General features: G+C 54.9%; 1 protein-coding gene across 3 annotated transcripts in view; it reads left to right on the top strand.

Annotated features, from left to right (window-relative positions):
- Positions 1-21,069, top strand: part of ripor2 (RHO family interacting cell polarization regulator 2) — a 111,944-nt gene that overhangs the window by 56,241 nt on the left and 34,634 nt on the right. The window lies entirely within an intron of this gene.

The following is a 21,069-nucleotide window of genomic DNA, read 5'->3' as shown; positions in this document are numbered from 1 at the left end:
TGCTTCTCTAAAGTTCATTGTTTAATGGAGTCTATGTATCACGTGCCATTATTGTGGTGCCGGAGAGGATGAGAGCTACCCCCATTATTCAATGATTATATGAATAACAGTTGGTGTGGAGTTATAGGCAATGGAATGTAGTGGGCTATAGATGGATGTAGCTCAGTTGGTTAGGTTTTCTTCATTTTGTAAGGCAAATTGTGGTAAGGTTCTCTCCAAGAATAGGACTCAGTTGGAATCTAATCCAGCCTCAGCCGCCATGTAAATGGAGCAAAAGTATTGAAACCATGCCATGACACTTGATCCACAGTAGTACTCCTGTAGGCAAGTTCCCATTTTAGCAGCATGCCTTCTAAGTGCTGATCTGTGGATAGAATGCCCCTGTACATTCTGATGAATGAGATTCCACAACGGGGAGCTGAGAGTCACCAGTCGAGGAACCTTTCTTGAGATGATTTAAAAATTAATCTCATTTGGCTGAGCTCCCTGAATTTACGGACTTCAGAAGGAAGAGGGCTGAAGATTTAACACTTTACCCATTTTTGGATTCCTAAATTATGAGTTTGTGATTCCTCCTCCGACTAAAGAGATTGAATTGTTCATTGTCATGGGTACAGAAATACAGTGATAGTTTAGGTCAACATGCTATACAGACAGCTCACACAAAGCTGCCACGTCCCACACCAGTCACAGAAAATGGTGCAAGACTAATAATGACAATGGTACCATTTAACCTTGACAGGACATGAACATAATATCACATGCAAATCACATTTAAAACATACATCAGAATTAACTGAGGCTTCCTGAAGGGATGATCAGCATAGTATGGATCCCTGGGTTCACCCCTCCTCACCCTCAATCTCGGTGCAGACCACTGCATACAGCCAGCTTCACCCTCCATGCAGACTCCTGTGAACACACATTCCTCACCCGCAGCACAATGCCAAACCCTGGGTTCACCCCTCCTCACCCTCAATCTCGGTGCAGACCACTGCATACAGCCAGCTTCACCCTCCATGCAGACTCCTGTGAACACACATTCCTCACCCGCAGCACAATGTCAAACCCTGGGTTCACCCCTCCTCACCCTCAATCTCGGTGCAGACCACTGGGTACAGCCATCTTCACCCTCCATGCAGACTCCTGTGAACACACATTCCTCACCCGCAGCACAATGTCAAACCCTGGGTTCACCCCTCCTCACCCTCAATCTCGGTGCAGACCACTGGGTACAGCCATCTTCACCCTCCATGCAGACTCCTGTGAACACACATTCCTCACCCGCAGCACAATGTCAAACCCTGGGTTCACCCCTCCTCACCCTCAATCTCGGTGCAGACCACTGGGTACAGCCATCTTCACCCTCCATGCAGACTCCTGTGAACACACATTCCTCACCCGCAGCACAATGTCAAACCCTGGGTTCACCCCTCCTCACCCTCAATCTCGGTGCAGACCACTGGGTACAGCCATCTTCACCCTCCATGCAGACTCCTGTGAACACACATTCCTCACCAGCAGCACAATGTCAAACCCTGGGTTCACCCCTCCTCACCCTCAATCTCGGTGCAGACCACTGGGTACAGCCATCTTCACCCTCCATGCAGACTCCTGTGAACACACATTCCTCACCCGCAGCACAATGTCAAACCCTGGGTTCACCCCTCCTCACCCTCAATCTCGGTGCAGACCACTGGGTACAGCCATCTTCACCCTCCATGCAGACTCCTGTGAACACACATTCCTCACCCGCAGCACAATGTCAAACCCTGGGTTCACCCCTCCTCACCCTCAATCTCGGTGCAGACCACTGGGTACAGCCATCTTCACCCTCCATGCAGACTCCTGTGAACACACATTCCTCACCCACAGCACAATGTCAAACCCTGGGTTCACCCCTCCTCACCCTCAATCTCGGTGCAGACCACTGGGTGCAGCCATCTTCACACTCCATGCAGACTCCAGTGAACACACATTCCTCACACGCAGCACAATGTCAAACCCTGGGTTCACCCCTCCTCACCCTCAATCTCGGTGCAGACCACTGGGAACAGCCATCTTCACCCTCCATGCAGACTCCTGTGAACACACATTCCTCACCCGCAGCACAATGTCAAACCCTGGGTTCACCCCTCCTCACCCTCAATCTCAGTGCAGACCACTGGGTACAGCCATCTTCACCCTCCATGCAGACTCCTGTGAACACACATTTCTCACCCGCAGCACAATGTCAAACCCTGGGTTCACCCCTCCTCACCCTCAATCTCGGTGCAGACCACTGGGTACAGCCATCTTCACCCTCCATGCAGACTCCTGTGAACACACATTCCTCACCCGCAGCACAATGTCAAACCCTGGGTTCACCCCTCCTCACCCTCAATCTCGGTGCAGACCACTGGGTACAGCCATCTTCACCCTCCATGCAGACTCCTGTGAACACACATTCCTCACCCGCAGCACAATGTCAAACCCTGGGTTCACCCCTCCTCACCCTCAATCTCGGTGCAGACCACTGGGTACAGCCATCTTCACCCTCCATGCAGACTCCTGTGAACACACATTCCTCACCCGCAGCACAATGTCAAACCCTGGGTTCACCCCTCCTCACCCTCAATCTCGGTGCAGACCACTGGGTACAGCCATCTTCACCCTCCATGCAGACTCCTGTGAACACACATTCCTCACCCGCAGCACAATGTCAAACCCTGGGTTCACCCCTCCTCACCCTCAATCTCGGTGCAGACCACTGGGTACAGCCATCTTCACCCTCCATGCAGACTCCTGTGAACACACATTCCTCACCCACAGCACAATGTCAAACCCTGGGTTCACCCCTCCTCACCCTCAATCTCGGTGCAGACCACTGGGTGCAGCCATCTTCACACTCCATGCAGACTCCAGTGAACACACATTCCTCACCCGCAGCACAATGTCAAACCCTGGGTTCACCCCTCCTCACCCTCAATCTCGGTGCAGACCACTGGGTACAGCCATCTTCACCCTCCATGCAGACTCCTGTGAACACACATTCCTCACCAGCAGCACAATGTCAAACCCTGGGTTCACCCCTCCTCACCCTCAATCTCGGTGCAGACCACTGGGTACAGCCATCTTCACCTTCCATGCAGACTCCTGTGAACACACATTCCTCACCCGCAGCACAATGTCAAACCCTGGGTTCACCCCTCCTCACCCTCAATCTCGGTGCAGACCACTGGGTACAGCCATCTACACCCCCCATGCAGACTCCTGTGAACACACATTCCTCACCCGCAGCAAAATGTCAAACCCTGGGTTCACCCCTCCTCACCCTCAATCTCGGTGCAGACCACTGGATACAGCCATCTTCACCCTCCATGCAGACTCCTGTGAACACACATTCCTCACCCGCAGCACAATGTCAAACCCTGGGTTTACCCCTCCTCACCCTCAATCTCGGTGCAGACCACTGGGTATAGCCATCTTCACCCTCCATGCAGACTCCTGTGAACACACATTCCTCACCCGCAGCACAATGTCAAACCCTGGGTTCACCCCTCCTCACCCTCAATCTCGGTGCAGACCACGGGGTACAGCCATCTTCACCCTCCATGCAGACTCCTGTGAACACACATTCCTCACCCGCAGCACAATGTCAAACCCTGGGTTCACTCCTCCTCACCCTCAATCTCGGTGCAGACCACTGGGTACAGCCATCTTCTCCCTCCATGCAGACTCCTGTGAACACACATTCCTCACCCGCAGCACAATGTCAAACCCTGGGTTCACCCCTCCTCACCCTCAATCTCGGTGCAGACCACTGGGTATAGCCATCTTCACCCTCCATGCATACTCCTGTGAACACACATTCCTCACCCGCAGCACAATGTCAAACCCTGGGTTCACCCCTCCTCACCCTCAATCTCAGTGCAGACCACTGGATACAGCCATCTTCACCCTCCATGCAGACTCCTGTGAACACACATTCCTCACCCGCAGCACAATGTCAAACCCTGGGTTCACCCCTCCTCACCCTCAATCTCGGTGCAGACCACTGGGTACAGCCATCTTCACCCTCCATGCAGACTCCTGTGAACACACATTCCTCACCCGCAGCACAATGTCAAACCTTGGGTTCACCCCTCCTCACCCTCAATCTCGGTGCAGACCACTGGGTATAGCCATCTTCACCCTCCATGCATACTCCTGTGAACACACATTCCTCACCCGCAGCACAATGTCAAACCCTGGGTTCACCCCTCCTCACCCTCAATCTCGGTGCAGACACTGGGTACAGCCATCTTCACCCTCCATGCAGACTCCTGTGAACACACATTCCTCACCCGCAGCAAAATGTCAAACCCTGGGTTCACCCCTCCTCACCCTCAATCTCGGTGCAGACCACTGGATACAGCCATCTTCACCCTCCATGCAGACTCCTGTGAACACACATTCCTCACCTGCAGCACAATGTCAAACCTTGGGTTCACCCCTCCTCACCCTCAGTCTCGGTGCAGACCACTGGGTACAGCCATCTTCACCCTCCATGCAGACTCCTGTGAACACACATTCCACACCCGCAGCACAATGTCAAACCCTGGGTTCACCCATCCTTACCCTCAATCTCGGTGCAGACCACTGGGTAGAGCCATCTTCACCCTCCATGCAGACTCCTGTGAACACACATTCCTCACCCGCAGCACAATGTCAAACCCTGGGTTCACCCCTCCTCACCCTCAATCTCGGTGCAGACCACTGGGTACAGCCATCTTCACCCTCCATGCAGACTCCTGTAAACACACATTCCTCACCCGCACCACAATGTCAAACCCTGGGTTCACCCCTCCTCACCCTCAATCTCGGTGCAGACCACTGGATACAGCCATCTTCACCCTCCATGCAGACTCCTGTGAACACACATTCCTCACTCGCAGCACAATGTCAAACCCTGGGTTCAGCCCTCCTCACCCTCAATCTCGGTGCAGACCACTGGGTACAGCCATCTTCACCCTCCATGCAGACTCCTGTGCACACACATTCCTCACCCGCAGCACAATGTCAAACCCTGGGTTCACCCCTCCTCACCCTCAATCTCGGTGCAGACCACTGGGTACAGCAATCTTCACCCTCCATGCAGACTCCTGTGAACACACATTCCTCACCAGCAGCACAATGTCAAACCCTGGGTTCACCCCTCCTCACCCTCAATCTCGGTGCAGACCACTGGGTACAGCCATCTTCACCCTCCATGCAGACTCCTGTGAACACACATTCCTCACCCGCAGCACAATGTCAAACCCTGGGTTCACCCCTCCTCACCCTCAATCTCGGTGCAGACCACTGGGTACAGCCATCTTCACCCCCCATGCAGACTCCTGTGAACACACATTAATCACCCGCAGCAAAATGTCAAACCCTGGGTTCACCCCTCCTCACCCTCAATCTCGGTGCAGACCACTGGATACAGCCATCTTCACCCTCCATGCAGACTCCTGTGAACACACATTCCTCACCCGCAGCACAATGTCAAACCCTGGGTTCACCCCTCCTCACCCTCAATCTCGGTGCAGACCACTGGGTACAGCCATCTTCACCCTCCATACACACTCCTGTGAACACACATTCCTCACCCGCAGCACAATGTCAAACCCTGGGTTCACCCCTCCTCACCCTCAATCTCGGTGCAGACCACTGGGTACAGCCATCTTCACCCTCCATGCAGACTCCTGTGAACACACATTCCTCACCCGCAGCACAATGTCAAACCCTGGGTTCACCCCTCCTCACCCTCAATCTCGGTGCAGACCACTGGGTACAGCCATCTTCACCCTCCATGCAGACTCCTGTGAACACACATTCCTCACCCGCAGCACAATGTCAAACCCTGGGTTCACCCCTCCTCACCCTCAATCTCGGTGCAGACCTCTGGGTATAGCCATCTTCACCCTCCATGCATACTCCTGTGAACACACATTCCTCACCCGCAGCACAATGTCAAACCCTGGGTTCACCCCTCCTCACCCTCAATCTCAGTGCAGACCACTGGATACAGCCATCTTCACCCTCCATGCAGACTCCTGTGAACACACATTCCTCACCCGCAGCACAATGTCAAACCCTGGGTTCACCCCTCCTCACCCTCAATCTCGGTGCAGACCACTGGGTACAGCCATCTTCACCCTCCATGCAGACTACTGTGAACACACATTCCTCACCCGCAGCACAATGTCAAACCCTGGGTTCACCCCTCCTCACCCTCAATCTCGGTGCAGACCACTGGGTCCAGCCATCTTCACCCTCCATGCAGACTCCTGTGAACACACATTCCTCACCCGCAGCAAAATGTCAAACCCTGGGTTCACCCCTCCTCACCCTCAATCTCGGTGCAGACCACTGGGTACAGCCATCTTCACCCTCCATGCAGACTCCTGTGAACACACATTCCTCACCCGCAGCACAATGTCAAACCCTGGGTTCACCCCTCCTCACCCTCAATCTCGGTGCAGACCACTGGGTAGAGCCATCTTCACCCTCCATGCAAACTCCTATGAACACACATTCCTCACCCGCAGCACAATGTCAAACCCTGGGTTCACCCCTCCTCACCCTCAATCTCGGTGCAGACCACTGGGTACAGCCATCTTCACCCTCCATGCAGACTCCTGTAAACACACATTCCTCACCCGCAGCACAATGTCAAACCCTGGGTTCATCCCTCCTCACCCTCAATCTCGGTGCAGACCACTGGGTACAGCCATCTTCACCCTCCATGCAGACTCCTGTGAACACACATTCCTCACCCGCAGCACAATGTCAAACCCTGGGTTCACCCCTCCTCACCCTCAATCTCGGTGCAGACCATTGGGTACAGCCAACTTCAACCTCCATGAAGACTCCTGTGAACACATACTCCTCACCCGCAGCACAATGTCAAACCCTGGGTTCACCCCTCCTCACCCTCAATCTCAGTGCAGACCACTGGATGCAGCCATCTTCACCCTCCATGCAGACTCCTGTGAACACACATTCCTCACCCGCAGCACAATGTCAAACCCTGGGTTCACCCCTCCTCACCCTCAATCTCGGTGCAGACCACTGGGTACAGCCATCTTCACCCTCCATGCAGACTACTGTGAACACACATTCCTCACCTGCAGCACAATGTCAAACCCTGGGTTCACCCCTCCTCACCCTCAATCTCGGTGCAGACAACTGGGTACAGCCATCTTCACCCTCCATGCAGACTCCTGTGAACACACATTCCTCACCCGCAGCACAATGTCAAACCCTGGGTTCACCCCTCCTCACCCTCAATCTCGGTGCAGACCACTGGATACAGCCATCTTCACCCTCCATGCAGACTCCTGTGAACACACATTCCTCACCCGCAGCACATGTCAAACCCTGGGTTCAGCCCTCCTCACCCTCAATCTCGGTGCAGACCACTGGGTACAGCCATCTTCACCCTCCATGCAGACTCCTGTGAACACACATTCCTCACCCGCAGCACAATGTCAAACCCTGGGTTCACCCCTCCTCACCCTCAATCTCGGTGCATACCACTGGGTACAGCCATCTTCACCCTCCATGCAGACTCCTGTGAACACACATTCCTCACCCGCAGCACAATGTCAAACCCTGGGTTCACCCCTCCTCACCCTCAATCTCGTTGCAGACCACTGGATACAGCCATCTTCACCCTCCATGCAGACTCCTGTGAACACACATTCCTCACCCGCAGCACAATGCCAAACCCTGGGTTCACCCCTCCTCACTCTCAATCTCGGTGCAGACCACTGGGTACAGCCATCTTCACCCTCCATGCAGACTCCTGTGAACACACATTCCTCACCCGCAGCACAATGTCAAACCCTGGGTTCACCCCTCCTCACCCTCAATCTCGGTGCAGACCACTGGGTACAGCCATCTTCACCCTCCATGCAGACTCCTGTGAACACACATTCCTCACCCGCAGCACAATGTCAAACCCTGGGTTCACCCCTCCTCACCCTCAATCTCGGTGCAGACCACTGGGTACAGCCATCTTCACCCTCCATGCAGACTCCTGTGAACACACATTCCTCACCCGCAGCACAATGTCAAACCCTGGGTTCACCCCTCCTCACCCTCAATCTCGGTGCAGACCACTGGGTATAGCCATCTTCACCCTCCATGCAGACTCCTGTGAACACACATTCCTCACCCGCAGCACAATGTCAAACCCTGGGTTCACCCCTCCTCACCCTCAATCTCGGTGCAGACCACGGGGTACAGCCATCTTCACCCTCCATGCAGACTCCTGTGAACACACATTCCTCACCCGCAGCACAATGTCAAACCCTGGGTTCACTCCTCCTCACCCTCAATCTCGGTGCAGACCACTGGGTACAGCCATCTTCTCCCTCCATGCAGACTCCTGTGAACACACATTCCTCACCCGCAGCACAATGTCAAACCCTGGGTTCACCCCTCCTCACCCTCAATCTCGGTGCAGACCACTGGGTATAGCCATCTTCACCCTCCATGCATACTCCTGTGAACACACATTCCTCACCCGCAGCACAATGTCAAACCCTGGGTTCACCCCTCCTCACCCTCAATCTCAGTGCAGACCACTGGATACAGCCATCTTCACCCTCCATGCAGACTCCTGTGAACACACATTCCTCACCCGCAGCACAATGTCAAACCCTGGGTTCACCCCTCCTCACCCTCAATCTCGGTGCAGACCACTGGGTACAGCCATCTTCACCCTCCATGCAGACTCCTGTGAACACACATTCCTCACCCGCAGCACAATGTCAAACCTTGGGTTCACCCCTCCTCACCCTCAATCTCGGTGCAGACCACTGGGTATAGCCATCTTCACCCTCCATGCATACTCCTGTGAACACACATTCCTCACCCGCAGCACAATGTCAAACCCTGGGTTCACCCCTCCTCACCCTCAATCTCGGTGCAGACACTGGGTACAGCCATCTTCACCCTCCATGCAGACTCCTGTGAACACACATTCCTCACCCGCAGCAAAATGTCAAACCCTGGGTTCACCCCTCCTCACCCTCAATCTCGGTGCAGACCACTGGATACAGCCATCTTCACCCTCCATGCAGACTCCTGTGAACACACATTCCTCACCTGCAGCACAATGTCAAACCTTGGGTTCACCCCTCCTCACCCTCAGTCTCGGTGCAGACCACTGGGTACAGCCATCTTCACCCTCCATGCAGACTCCTGTGAACACACATTCCACACCCGCAGCACAATGTCAAACCCTGGGTTCACCCATCCTTACCCTCAATCTCGGTGCAGACCACTGGGTAGAGCCATCTTCACCCTCCATGCAGACTCCTGTGAACACACATTCCTCACCCGCAGCACAATGTCAAACCCTGGGTTCACCCCTCCTCACCCTCAATCTCGGTGCAGACCACTGGGTACAGCCATCTTCACCCTCCATGCAGACTCCTGTGAACACACATTCCTCACCTGCAGCACAATGTCAAACCCTGGGTTCACCCCTCCTCACCCTCAATCTCGGTGCAGACAACTGGGTACAGCCATCTTCACCCTCCATGCAGACTCCTGTGAACACACATTCCTCACCCGCAGCACAATGTCAAACCCTGGGTTCACCCCTCCTCACCCTCAATCTCGGTGCAGACCACTGGATACAGCCATCTTCACCCTCCATGCAGACTCCTGTGAACACACATTCCTCACCCGCAGCACATGTCAAACCCTGGGTTCAGCCCTCCTCACCCTCAATCTCGGTGCAGACCACTGGGTACAGCCATCTTCACCCTCCATGCAGACTCCTGTGAACACACATTCCTCACCCGCAGCACAATGTCAAACCCTGGGTTCACCCCTCCTCACCCTCAATCTCGGTGCATACCACTGGGTACAGCCATCTTCACCCTCCATGCAGACTCCTGTGAACACACATTCCTCACCCGCAGCACAATGTCAAACCCTGGGTTCACCCCTCCTCACCCTCAATCTCGGTGCAGACCACTGGATACAGCCATCTTCACCCTCCATGCAGACTCCTGTGAACACACATTCCTCACCCGCAGCACAATGCCAAACCCTGGGTTCACCCCTCCTCACTCTCAATCTCGGTGCAGACCACTGGGTACAGCCATCTTCACCCTCCATGCAGACTCCTGTGAACACACATTCCTCACCCGCAGCACAATGTCAAACCCTGGGTTCACCCCTCCTCACCCTCAATCTCGGTGCAGACCACTGGGTACAGCCATCTTCACCCTCCATGCAGACTCCTGTGAACACACATTCCTCACCCGCAGCACAATGTCAAACCCTGGGTTCACCCCTCCTCACCCTCAATCTCGGTGCAGACCACTGGGTACAGCCATCTTCACCCTCCATGCAGACTCCTGTGAACACACATTCCTCACCCGCAGCACAATGTCAAACCCTGGGTTCACCCCTCCTCACCCTCAATCTCGGTGCAGACCACTGGGTATAGCCATCTTCACCCTCCATGCAGACTCCTGTGAACACACATTCCTCACCCGCAGCACAATGTCAAACCCTGGGTTCACCCCTCCTCACCCTCAATCTCGGTGCAGACCACGGGGTACAGCCATCTTCACCCTCCATGCAGACTCCTGTGAACACACATTCCTCACCCGCAGCACAATGTCAAACCCTGGGTTCACTCCTCCTCACCCTCAATCTCGGTGCAGACCACTGGGTACAGCCATCTTCTCCCTCCATGCAGACTCCTGTGAACACACATTCCTCACCCGCAGCACAATGTCAAACCCTGGGTTCACCCCTCCTCACCCTCAATCTCGGTGCAGACCACTGGGTATAGCCATCTTCACCCTCCATGCATACTCCTGTGAACACACATTCCTCACCCGCAGCACAATGTCAAACCCTGGGTTCACCCCTCCTCACCCTCAATCTCAGTGCAGACCACTGGATACAGCCATCTTCACCCTCCATGCAGACTCCTGTGAACACACATTCCTCACCCGCAGCACAATGTCAAACCCTGGGTTCACCCCTCCTCACCCTCAATCTCGGTGCAGACCACTGGGTACAGCCATCTTCACCCTCCATGCAGACTCCTGTGAACACACATTCCTCACCCGCAGCACAATGTCAAACCTTGGGTTCACCCCTCCTCACCCTCAATCTCGGTGCAGACCACTGGGTATAGCCATCTTCACCCTCCATGCATACTCCTGTGAACACACATTCCTCACCCGCAGCACAATGTCAAACCCTGGGTTCACCCCTCCTCACCCTCAATCTCGGTGCAGACACTGGGTACAGCCATCTTCACCCTCCATGCAGACTCCTGTGAACACACATTCCTCACCCGCAGCAAAATGTCAAACCCTGGGTTCACCCCTCCTCACCCTCAATCTCGGTGCAGACCACTGGATACAGCCATCTTCACCCTCCATGCAGACTCCTGTGAACACACATTCCTCACCTGCAGCACAATGTCAAACCTTGGGTTCACCCCTCCTCACCCTCAGTCTCGGTGCAGACCACTGGGTACAGCCATCTTCACCCTCCATGCAGACTCCTGTGAACACACATTCCACACCCGCAGCACAATGTCAAACCCTGGGTTCACCCATCCTTACCCTCAATCTCGGTGCAGACCACTGGGTAGAGCCATCTTCACCCTCCATGCAGACTCCTGTGAACACACATTCCTCACCCGCAGCACAATGTCAAACCCTGGGTTCACCCCTCCTCACCCTCAATCTCGGTGCAGACCACTGGGTACAGCCATCTTCACCCTCCATGCAGACTCCTGTAAACACACATTCCTCACCCGCACCACAATGTCAAACCCTGGGTTCACCCCTCCTCACCCTCAATCTCGGTGCAGACCACTGGATACAGCCATCTTCACCCTCCATGCAGACTCCTGTGAACACACATTCCTCACTCGCAGCACAATGTCAAACCCTGGGTTCAGCCCTCCTCACCCTCAATCTCGGTGCAGACCACTGGGTACAGCCATCTTCACCCTCCATGCAGACTCCTGTGCACACACATTCCTCACCCGCAGCACAATGTCAAACCCTGGGTTCACCCCTCCTCACCCTCAATCTCGGTGCAGACCACTGGGTACAGCAATCTTCACCCTCCATGCAGACTCCTGTGAACACACATTCCTCACCAGCAGCACAATGTCAAACCCTGGGTTCACCCCTCCTCACCCTCAATCTCGGTGCAGACCACTGGGTACAGCCATCTTCACCCTCCATGCAGACTCCTGTGAACACACATTCCTCACCCGCAGCACAATGTCAAACCCTGGGTTCACCCCTCCTCACCCTCAATCTCGGTGCAGACCACTGGGTACAGCCATCTTCACCCCCCATGCAGACTCCTGTGAACACACATTAATCACCCGCAGCAAAATGTCAAACCCTGGGTTCACCCCTCCTCACCCTCAATCTCGGTGCAGACCACTGGATACAGCCATCTTCACCCTCCATGCAGACTCCTGTGAACACACATTCCTCACCCGCAGCACAATGTCAAACCCTGGGTTCACCCCTCCTCACCCTCAATCTCGGTGCAGACCACTGGGTACAGCCATCTTCACCCTCCATGCAGACTCCTGTGAACACACATTCCTCACCCGCAGCACAATGTCAAACCCTGGGTTCACCCCTCCTCACCCTCAATCTCGGTGCAGACCACTGGGTACAGCCATCTTCACCCTCCATGCAGACTCCTGTAAACACACATTCCTCACCCGCACCACAATGTCAAACCCTGGGTTCACCCCTCCTCACCCTCAATCTCGGTGCAGACCACTGGATACAGCCATCTTCACCCTCCATGCAGACTCCTGTGAACACACATTCCTCACTCGCAGCACAATGTCAAACCCTGGGTTCAGCCCTCCTCACCCTCAATCTCGGTGCAGACCACTGGGTACAGCCATCTTCACCCTCCATGCAGACTCCTGTGCACACACATTCCTCACCCGCAGCACAATGTCAAACCCTGGGTTCACCCCTCCTCACCCTCAATCTCGGTGCAGACCACTGGGTACAGCAATCTTCACCCTCCATGCAGACTCCTGTGAACACACATTCCTCACCAGCAGCACAATGTCAAACCCTGGGTTCACCCCTCCTCACCCTCAATCTCGGTGCAGACCACTGGGTACAGCCATCTTCACCCTCCATGCAGACTCCTGTGAACACACATTCCTCACCCGCAGCACAATGTCAAACCCTGGGTTCACCCCTCCTCACCCTCAATCTCGGTGCAGACCACTGGGTACAGCCATCTTCACCCCCCATGCAGACTCCTGTGAACACACATTAATCACCCGCAGCAAAATGTCAAACCCTGGGTTCACCCCTCCTCACCCTCAATCTCGGTGCAGACCACTGGATACAGCCATCTTCACCCTCCATGCAGACTCCTGTGAACACACATTCCTCACCCGCAGCACAATGTCAAACCCTGGGTTCACCCCTCCTCACCCTCAATCTCGGTGCAGACCACTGGGTACAGCCATCTTCACCCTCCATACACACTCCTGTGAACACACATTCCTCACCCGCAGCACAATGTCAAACCCTGGGTTCACCCCTCCTCACCCTCAATCTCGGTGCAGACCACTGGGTACAGCCATCTTCACCCTCCATGCAGACTCCTGTGAACACACATTCCTCACCCGCAGCACAATGTCAAACCCTGGGTTCACCCCTCCTCACCCTCAATCTCGGTGCAGACCACTGGGTACAGCCATCTTCACCCTCCATGCAGACTCCTGTGAACACACATTCCTCACCCGCAGCACAATGTCAAACCCTGGGTTCACCCCTCCTCACCCTCAATCTCGGTGCAGACCTCTGGGTATAGCCATCTTCACCCTCCATGCATACTCCTGTGAACACACATTCCTCACCCGCAGCACAATGTCAAACCCTGGGTTCACCCCTCCTCACCCTCAATCTCAGTGCAGACCACTGGATACAGCCATCTTCACCCTCCATGCAGACTCCTGTGAACACACATTCCTCACCCGCAGCACAATGTCAAACCCTGGGTTCACCCCTCCTCACCCTCAATCTCGGTGCAGACCACTGGGTACAGCCATCTTCACCCTCCATGCAGACTACTGTGAACACACATTCCTCACCCGCAGCACAATGTCAAACCCTGGGTTCACCCCTCCTCACCCTCAATCTCGGTGCAGACCACTGGGTCCAGCCATCTTCACCCTCCATGCAGACTCCTGTGAACACACATTCCTCACCCGCAGCAAAATGTCAAACCCTGGGTTCACCCCTCCTCACCCTCAATCTCGGTGCAGACCACTGGGTACAGCCATCTTCACCCTCCATGCAGACTCCTGTGAACACACATTCCTCACCCGCAGCACAATGTCAAACCCTGGGTTCACCCCTCCTCACCCTCAATCTCGGTGCAGACCACTGGGTAGAGCCATCTTCACCCTCCATGCAGACTCCTATGAACACACATTCCTCACCCGCAGCACAATGTCAAACCCTGGGTTCACCCCTCCTCACCCTCAATCTCGGTGCAGACCACTGGGTACAGCCATCTTCACCCTCCATGCAGACTCCTGTAAACACACATTCCTCACCCGCAGCACAATGTCAAACCCTGGGTTCATCCCTCCTCACCCTCAATCTCGGTGCAGACCACTGGGTACAGCCATCTTCACCCTCCATGCAGACTCCTGTGAACACACATTCCTCACCCGCAGCACAATGTCAAACCCTGGGTTCACCCCTCCTCACCCTCAATCTCGGTGCAGACCATTGGGTACAGCCAACTTCAACCTCCATGAAGACTCCTGTGAACACATACTCCTCACCCGCAGCACAATGTCAAACCCTGGGTTCACCCCTCCTCACCCTCAATCTCAGTGCAGACCACTGGATGCAGCCATCTTCACCCTCCATGCAGACTCCTGTGAACACACATTCCTCACCAGCAGCACAATGTCAAACCCTGGGTTCACCCCTCCTCACCCTCAATCTCGGTGCAGACCACTGGGTACAGCCATCTTCACCCTCCATGCAGACTCCTGTGAACACACATTCCTCACCCGCAGCACAATGTCAAACCCTGGGTTCACCCCTCCTCACCCTCAATCTCGGTGCAGACCACTGGGTACAGCCATCTTCACCCCCCATGCAGACTCCTGTGAACACACATTAATCACCCGCAGCAAAATGTCAAACCCTGGGTTCACCCCTCCTCACCCTCAATCTCGGTGCAGACCACTGGATACAGCCATCTTCACCCTCCATGCAGACTCCTGTGAACACACATTCCTCACCCGCAGCACAATGTCAAACCCTGGGTTCACCCCTCCTCACCCTCAATCTCGGTGCAGACCACTGGGTACAGCCATCTTCACCCTCCATACACACTCCTGTGAACACACATTCCTCACCCGCAGCACAATGTCAAACCCTGGGTTCACCCCTCCTCACCCTCAATCTCGGTGCAGACCACTGGGTACAGCCATCTTCACCCTCCATGCAGACTCCTGTGAACACACATTCCTCACCCGCAGCACAATGTCAAACCCTGGGTTCACCCCTCCTCACCCTCAATCTCGGTGCAGACCACTGGGTACAGCCATCTTCACCCTCCATGCAGACTCCTGTGAACACACATTCCTCACCCGCAGCACAATGTCAAACCCTGGGTTCACCCCTCCTCACCCTCAATCTCGGTGCAGACCTCTGGGTATAGCCATCTTCACCCTCCATGCATACTCCTGTGAACACACATTCCTCACCCGCAGCACAATGTCAAACCCTGGGTTCACCCCTCCTCACCCTCAATCTCAGTGCAGACCACTGGATACAGCCATCTTCACCCTCCATGCAGACTCCTGTGAACACACATTCCTCACCCGCAGCACAATGTCAAACCCTGGGTTCACCCCTCCTCACCCTCAATCTCGGTGCAGACCACTGGGTACAGCCATCTTCACCCTCCATGCAGACTACTGTGAACACACATTCCTCACCCGCAGCACAATGTCAAACCCTGGGTTCACCCCTCCTCACCCTCAATCTCGGTGCAGACCACTGGGTCCAGCCATCTTCACCCTCCATGCAGACTCCTGTGAACACACATTCCTCACCCGCAGCAAAATGTCAAACCCTGGGTTCACCCCTCCTCACCCTCAATCTCGGTGCAGACCACTGGGTACAGCCATCTTCACCCTCCATGCAGACTCCTGTGAACACACATTCCTCACCCGCAGCACAATGTCAAACCCTGGGTTCACCCCTCCTCACCCTCAATCTCGGTGCAGACCACTGGGTAGAGCCATCTTCACCCTCCATGCAGACTCCTATGAACACACATTCCTCACCCGCAGCACAATGTCAAACCCTGGGTTCACCCCTCCTCACCCTCAATCTCGGTGCAGACCACTGGGTACAGCCATCTTCACCCTCCATGCAGACTCCTGTAAACACACATTCCTCACCCGCAGCACAATGTCAAACCCTGGGTTCATCCCTCCTCACCCTCAATCTCGGTGCAGACCACTGGGTACAGCCATCTTCACCCTCCATGCAGACTCCTGTGAACACACATTCCTCACCCGCAGCACAATGTCAAACCCTGGGTTCACCCCTCCTCACCCTCAATCTCGGTGCAGACCATTGGGTACAGCCAACTTCAACCTCCATGAAGACTCCTGTGAACACATACTCCTCACCCGCAGCACAATGTCAAACCCTGGGTTCACCCCTCCTCACACTCAATCTCAGTGCAGACCACTGGATGCAGCCATCTTCACCCTCCATGCAGACTCCTGTGAACACACATTCCTCACCCGCAGCACAATGTCAAACCCTGGGTTCACCCCTCCTCACCCTCAATCTCGGTGCAGACCACTGGGTACAGCCATCTTCACCCTCCATGCAGACTCCTGTGAACACACATTCCTCACCTGCAGCACAATGTCAAACCCTGGGTTCACCCCTCCTCACCCTCAATCTCGGTGCAGACAACTGGGTACAGCCATCTTCACCCTCCATGCAGACTCCTGTGAACACACATTCCTCACCCGCAGCACAATGTCAAACCCTGGGTTCACCCCTCCTCACCCTCAATCTCGGTGCAGACCACTGGATACAGCCATCTTCACCCTCCATGCAGACTCCTGTGAACACACATTCCTCACCCGCAGCACATGTCAAACCCTGGGTTCAGCCCTCCTCACCCTCAATCTCGGTGCAGACCACTGGGTACAGCCATCTTCACCCTCCATGCAGACTCCTGTGAACACACATTCCTCACCCGCAGCACAATGTCAAACCCTGGGTTCACCCCTCCTCACCCTCAATCTCGGTGCATACCACTGGGTACAGCCATCTTCACCCTCCATGCAGACTCCTGTGAACACACATTCCTCACCCGCAGCACAATGTCAAACCCTGGGTTCACCCCTCCTCACCCTCAATCTCGGTGCAGACCACTGGATACAGCCATCTTCACCCTCCATGCAGACTCCTGTGAACACACATTCCTCACCCGCAGCACAATGCCAAACCCTGGGTTCACCCCTCCTCACTCTCAATCTCGGTGCAGACCACTGGGTACAGCCATCTTCACCCTCCATGCAGACTCCTGTGAACACACATTCCTCACCCGCAGCACAATGTCAAACCCTGGGTTCACCCCTCCTCACCCTCAATCTCGGTGCAGACCACTGGGTACAGCCATCTTCACCCTCCATGCAGACTCCTGTGAACACACATTCCTCACCCGCAGCACAATGTCAAACCCTGGGTTCACCCCTCCTCACCCTCAATCTCGGTGCAGACCACTGGGTACAGCCATCTTCACCCTCCATGCAGACTCCTGTGAACACACATTCCTCACCCGCAGCACAATGTCAAACCCTGGGTTCACCCCTCCTCACCCTCAATCTCGGTGCAGACCACTGGGTAGAGCCATCTTCACCCTCCATGCAGACTCCTATGAACACACATTCCTCACCCGCAGCATAATGTCAAACCCTGGGTTCACCCCTCCTCACCCTCAATCTCGGTGCAGACCACTGGGTACAGCCATCTTCACCCTCCATGCAGACTCCTGTAAACACACATTCCTCACCCGCAGCACAATGTCAAACCCTGGGTTCACCCCTCCTCACCCTCAATCTCGGTGCAGACCACTGGGTACAGCCATCTTCACCCTCCATGCAGACTCCTGTGAACACACATTCCTCACCCGCAGCACAATGTCAAACCCTGGGTTCACCCCTCCTCACCCTCAATCTCGGTGCAGACCATTGGGTACAGCCAACTTCAACCTCCATGCAGACTCCTGTGAACACATATTCCTCACCCGCAGCACAATGTCAAACCCTGGGTTCACCCCTCCTCACCCTCAATCTCGGTGCAGACCACTGGATGCAGCCATCTTCACCCTCCATGCAGACTCCTGTGAACACACATTCCTCACCCGCAGCACAATGTCAAACCCTGGGTTCACCCCTCCTCACCCTCAATCTCGGTGCAGACCACTGGGTACAGCCATCTTCACCCTCCATGCAGACTCCTGTGACACACATTCCTCACCTGCAGCACAATGTCAAACCCTGGGTTCACCCCTCCTCACCCTCAATCTCGGTGCAGACCACTGGGTACAGCCATCTTCACCCTCCATGCAGACTCCTGTGAACACACATTCCTCACCCGCAGCACAATGTCAAACCCTGGGTTCACCACTCCTCACCCTCAATCTCGGTGCAGACCACTGGATACAGCCATCTTCACCCTCCATGCAGACTCCTGTGAACACACATTCCTCACCCGCAGCACATGTCAAACCCTGGGTTCAGCCCTCCTCACCCTCAATCTCGGTGCAGACCACTGGGTACAGCCATCTTCACCCTCCATGCAGACTCCTGTGAACACACATTCCTCACCCGCAGCACAATGTCAAACCCTGGGTTCACCCCTCCTCACCCTCAATCTCGGTGCATACCACTGGGTACAGCCATCTTCACCCTCCATGCAGACTCCTGTGAACACACATTCCTCACCCGCAGCACAATGTCAAACCCTGGGTTCACCCCTCCTCACCCTCAATCTCGGTGCAGACCACTGGATACAGCCATCTTCACCCTCCATGCAGACTCCTGTGAACACACATTCCTCACCCGCAGCACAATGCCAAACCCTGGGTTCACCCCTCCTCACTCTCAATCTCGGTGCAGACCACTGGGTACAGCCATCTTCACCCTCCATGCAGACTCCTGTGAACACACATTCCTCACCCGCAGCACAATGTCAAACCCTGGGTTCACCCCTCCTCACCCTCAATCTCGGTGCAGACCACTGGGTACAGCCATCTTCACCCTCCATGCAGACTCCTGTGAACACACATTCCTCACCCGCAGCACAATGTCAAACCCTGGGTTCACCCCTCCTCACCCTCAATCTCGGTGCAGACCACTGGGTACAGCCATCTTCACCCTCCATGCAGACTCCTGTGAACACACATTCCTCACCCGCAGCACAATGTCAAACCCTGGGTTCACCCCTCCTCACCCTCAATCTCGGTGCAGACCACTGGGTACAGCCATCTTCACCCTCCATGCAGACTCCTGTGAACACACATTCCTCACCCGCAGCACAATGTCAAACCCTGGGTTCACCCCTCCTCACCCTCAATCTCGGTGCATACCACTGGGTACAGCCATCTTCACCCTCCATGCAGACTCCTGTGAACACACATTCCTCACCCGCAGCACAATGTCAAACCCTGGGTTCACCCCTCCTCACCCTCAATCTCGGTGCAGACCACTGGATACAGCCATCTTCACCCTCCATGCAGACTCCTGTGAACACACATTCCTCACCCGCAGCACAATGCCAAACCCTGGGTTCACCCCTCCTCACTCTCAATCTCGGTGCAGACCACTGGGTACAGCCATCTTCACCCTCCATGCAGACTCCTGTGAACACACATTCCTCACCCGCAGCACAATGTCAAACCCTGGGTTCACCCCTCCTCACCCTCAATCTCGGTGCAGACCACTGGGTACAGCCATCTTCACCCTCCATGCAGACTCCTGTGAACACACATTCCTCACCCGCAGCACAATGTCAAACCCTGGGTTCACCCCTCCTCACCCTCAATCTCGGTGCAGACCACTGGGTACAGCCATCTTCACCCTCCATGCAGACTCCTGTGAACACACATTCCTCACCCGCAGCACAATGTCAAACCCTGGGTTCACCCCTCCTCACCCTCAATCTCGGTGCAGACCACTGGGTACAGCCATCTTCACCCTCCATGCAGACTCCTGTGAACACACATTCCTCACCCGCAGCACAATGTCAAACCCTGGGTTCACCCCTCCTCACCCTCAATCTCGGTGCAGACCACTGGGTGCAGCCATCTTCACACTCCATGCAGACTCCAGTGAACACACATTCCTCACCCGCAGCACAATGTCAAACCCTGGGTTCACCCCTCCTCACCCTCAATCTCTGTGCAGACCACTGGGTACAGCCATCTTCACCCTCCATGCAGACTCCTGTGAACACACATTCCTCACCCGCAGCACAATGTCAAACCCTGGGTTCACCCCTCCTCACCCTCAATCTCGGTGCAGACCACTGGGTACAGCCATCTTCACCCTCCATGCAGACTCCTGTGAACACACATTCCTCACCCGCAGCACAATGTCAAACCCTGGGTTCACCCTCCTCACCCTCAATCTCGGTGCGGAGCCCTGGATAGTCTCTTTCTGTAAAACAAAGAAAATAACTATATTTATCACCTTGTACAACTTCTGACATTCCTCAGTTCGATCAACTAATGGTGCTCTTCTAAAATGTAATCGCATTGGAAGCGCAGACTGTGTGTCAATAAATCTTACTTAATTGCATTTCGAAGTATAGGGAAGATAAGACACACACACAGTCTTTCAATCTCAGCCCTATTAAGCAAACAAAGAGATATGGGGTTAGTGCAGGAAAATGATGCTGAGATAAAAGGTCAGCGATTTGACTAGTGGAGCAGACATGAGGAACCAATTTCTGA

This window comes from Narcine bancroftii, chromosome 1 (genome assembly GCF_036971445.1).
Source record: "Narcine bancroftii isolate sNarBan1 chromosome 1, sNarBan1.hap1, whole genome shotgun sequence".
Taxonomy (NCBI): Eukaryota; Metazoa; Chordata; class Chondrichthyes; order Torpediniformes; family Narcinidae; genus Narcine; species Narcine bancroftii.
The sequence above is the reverse complement of the archived record's forward strand: the minus strand, read 5'-3'. Positions and strand labels throughout refer to the sequence as shown.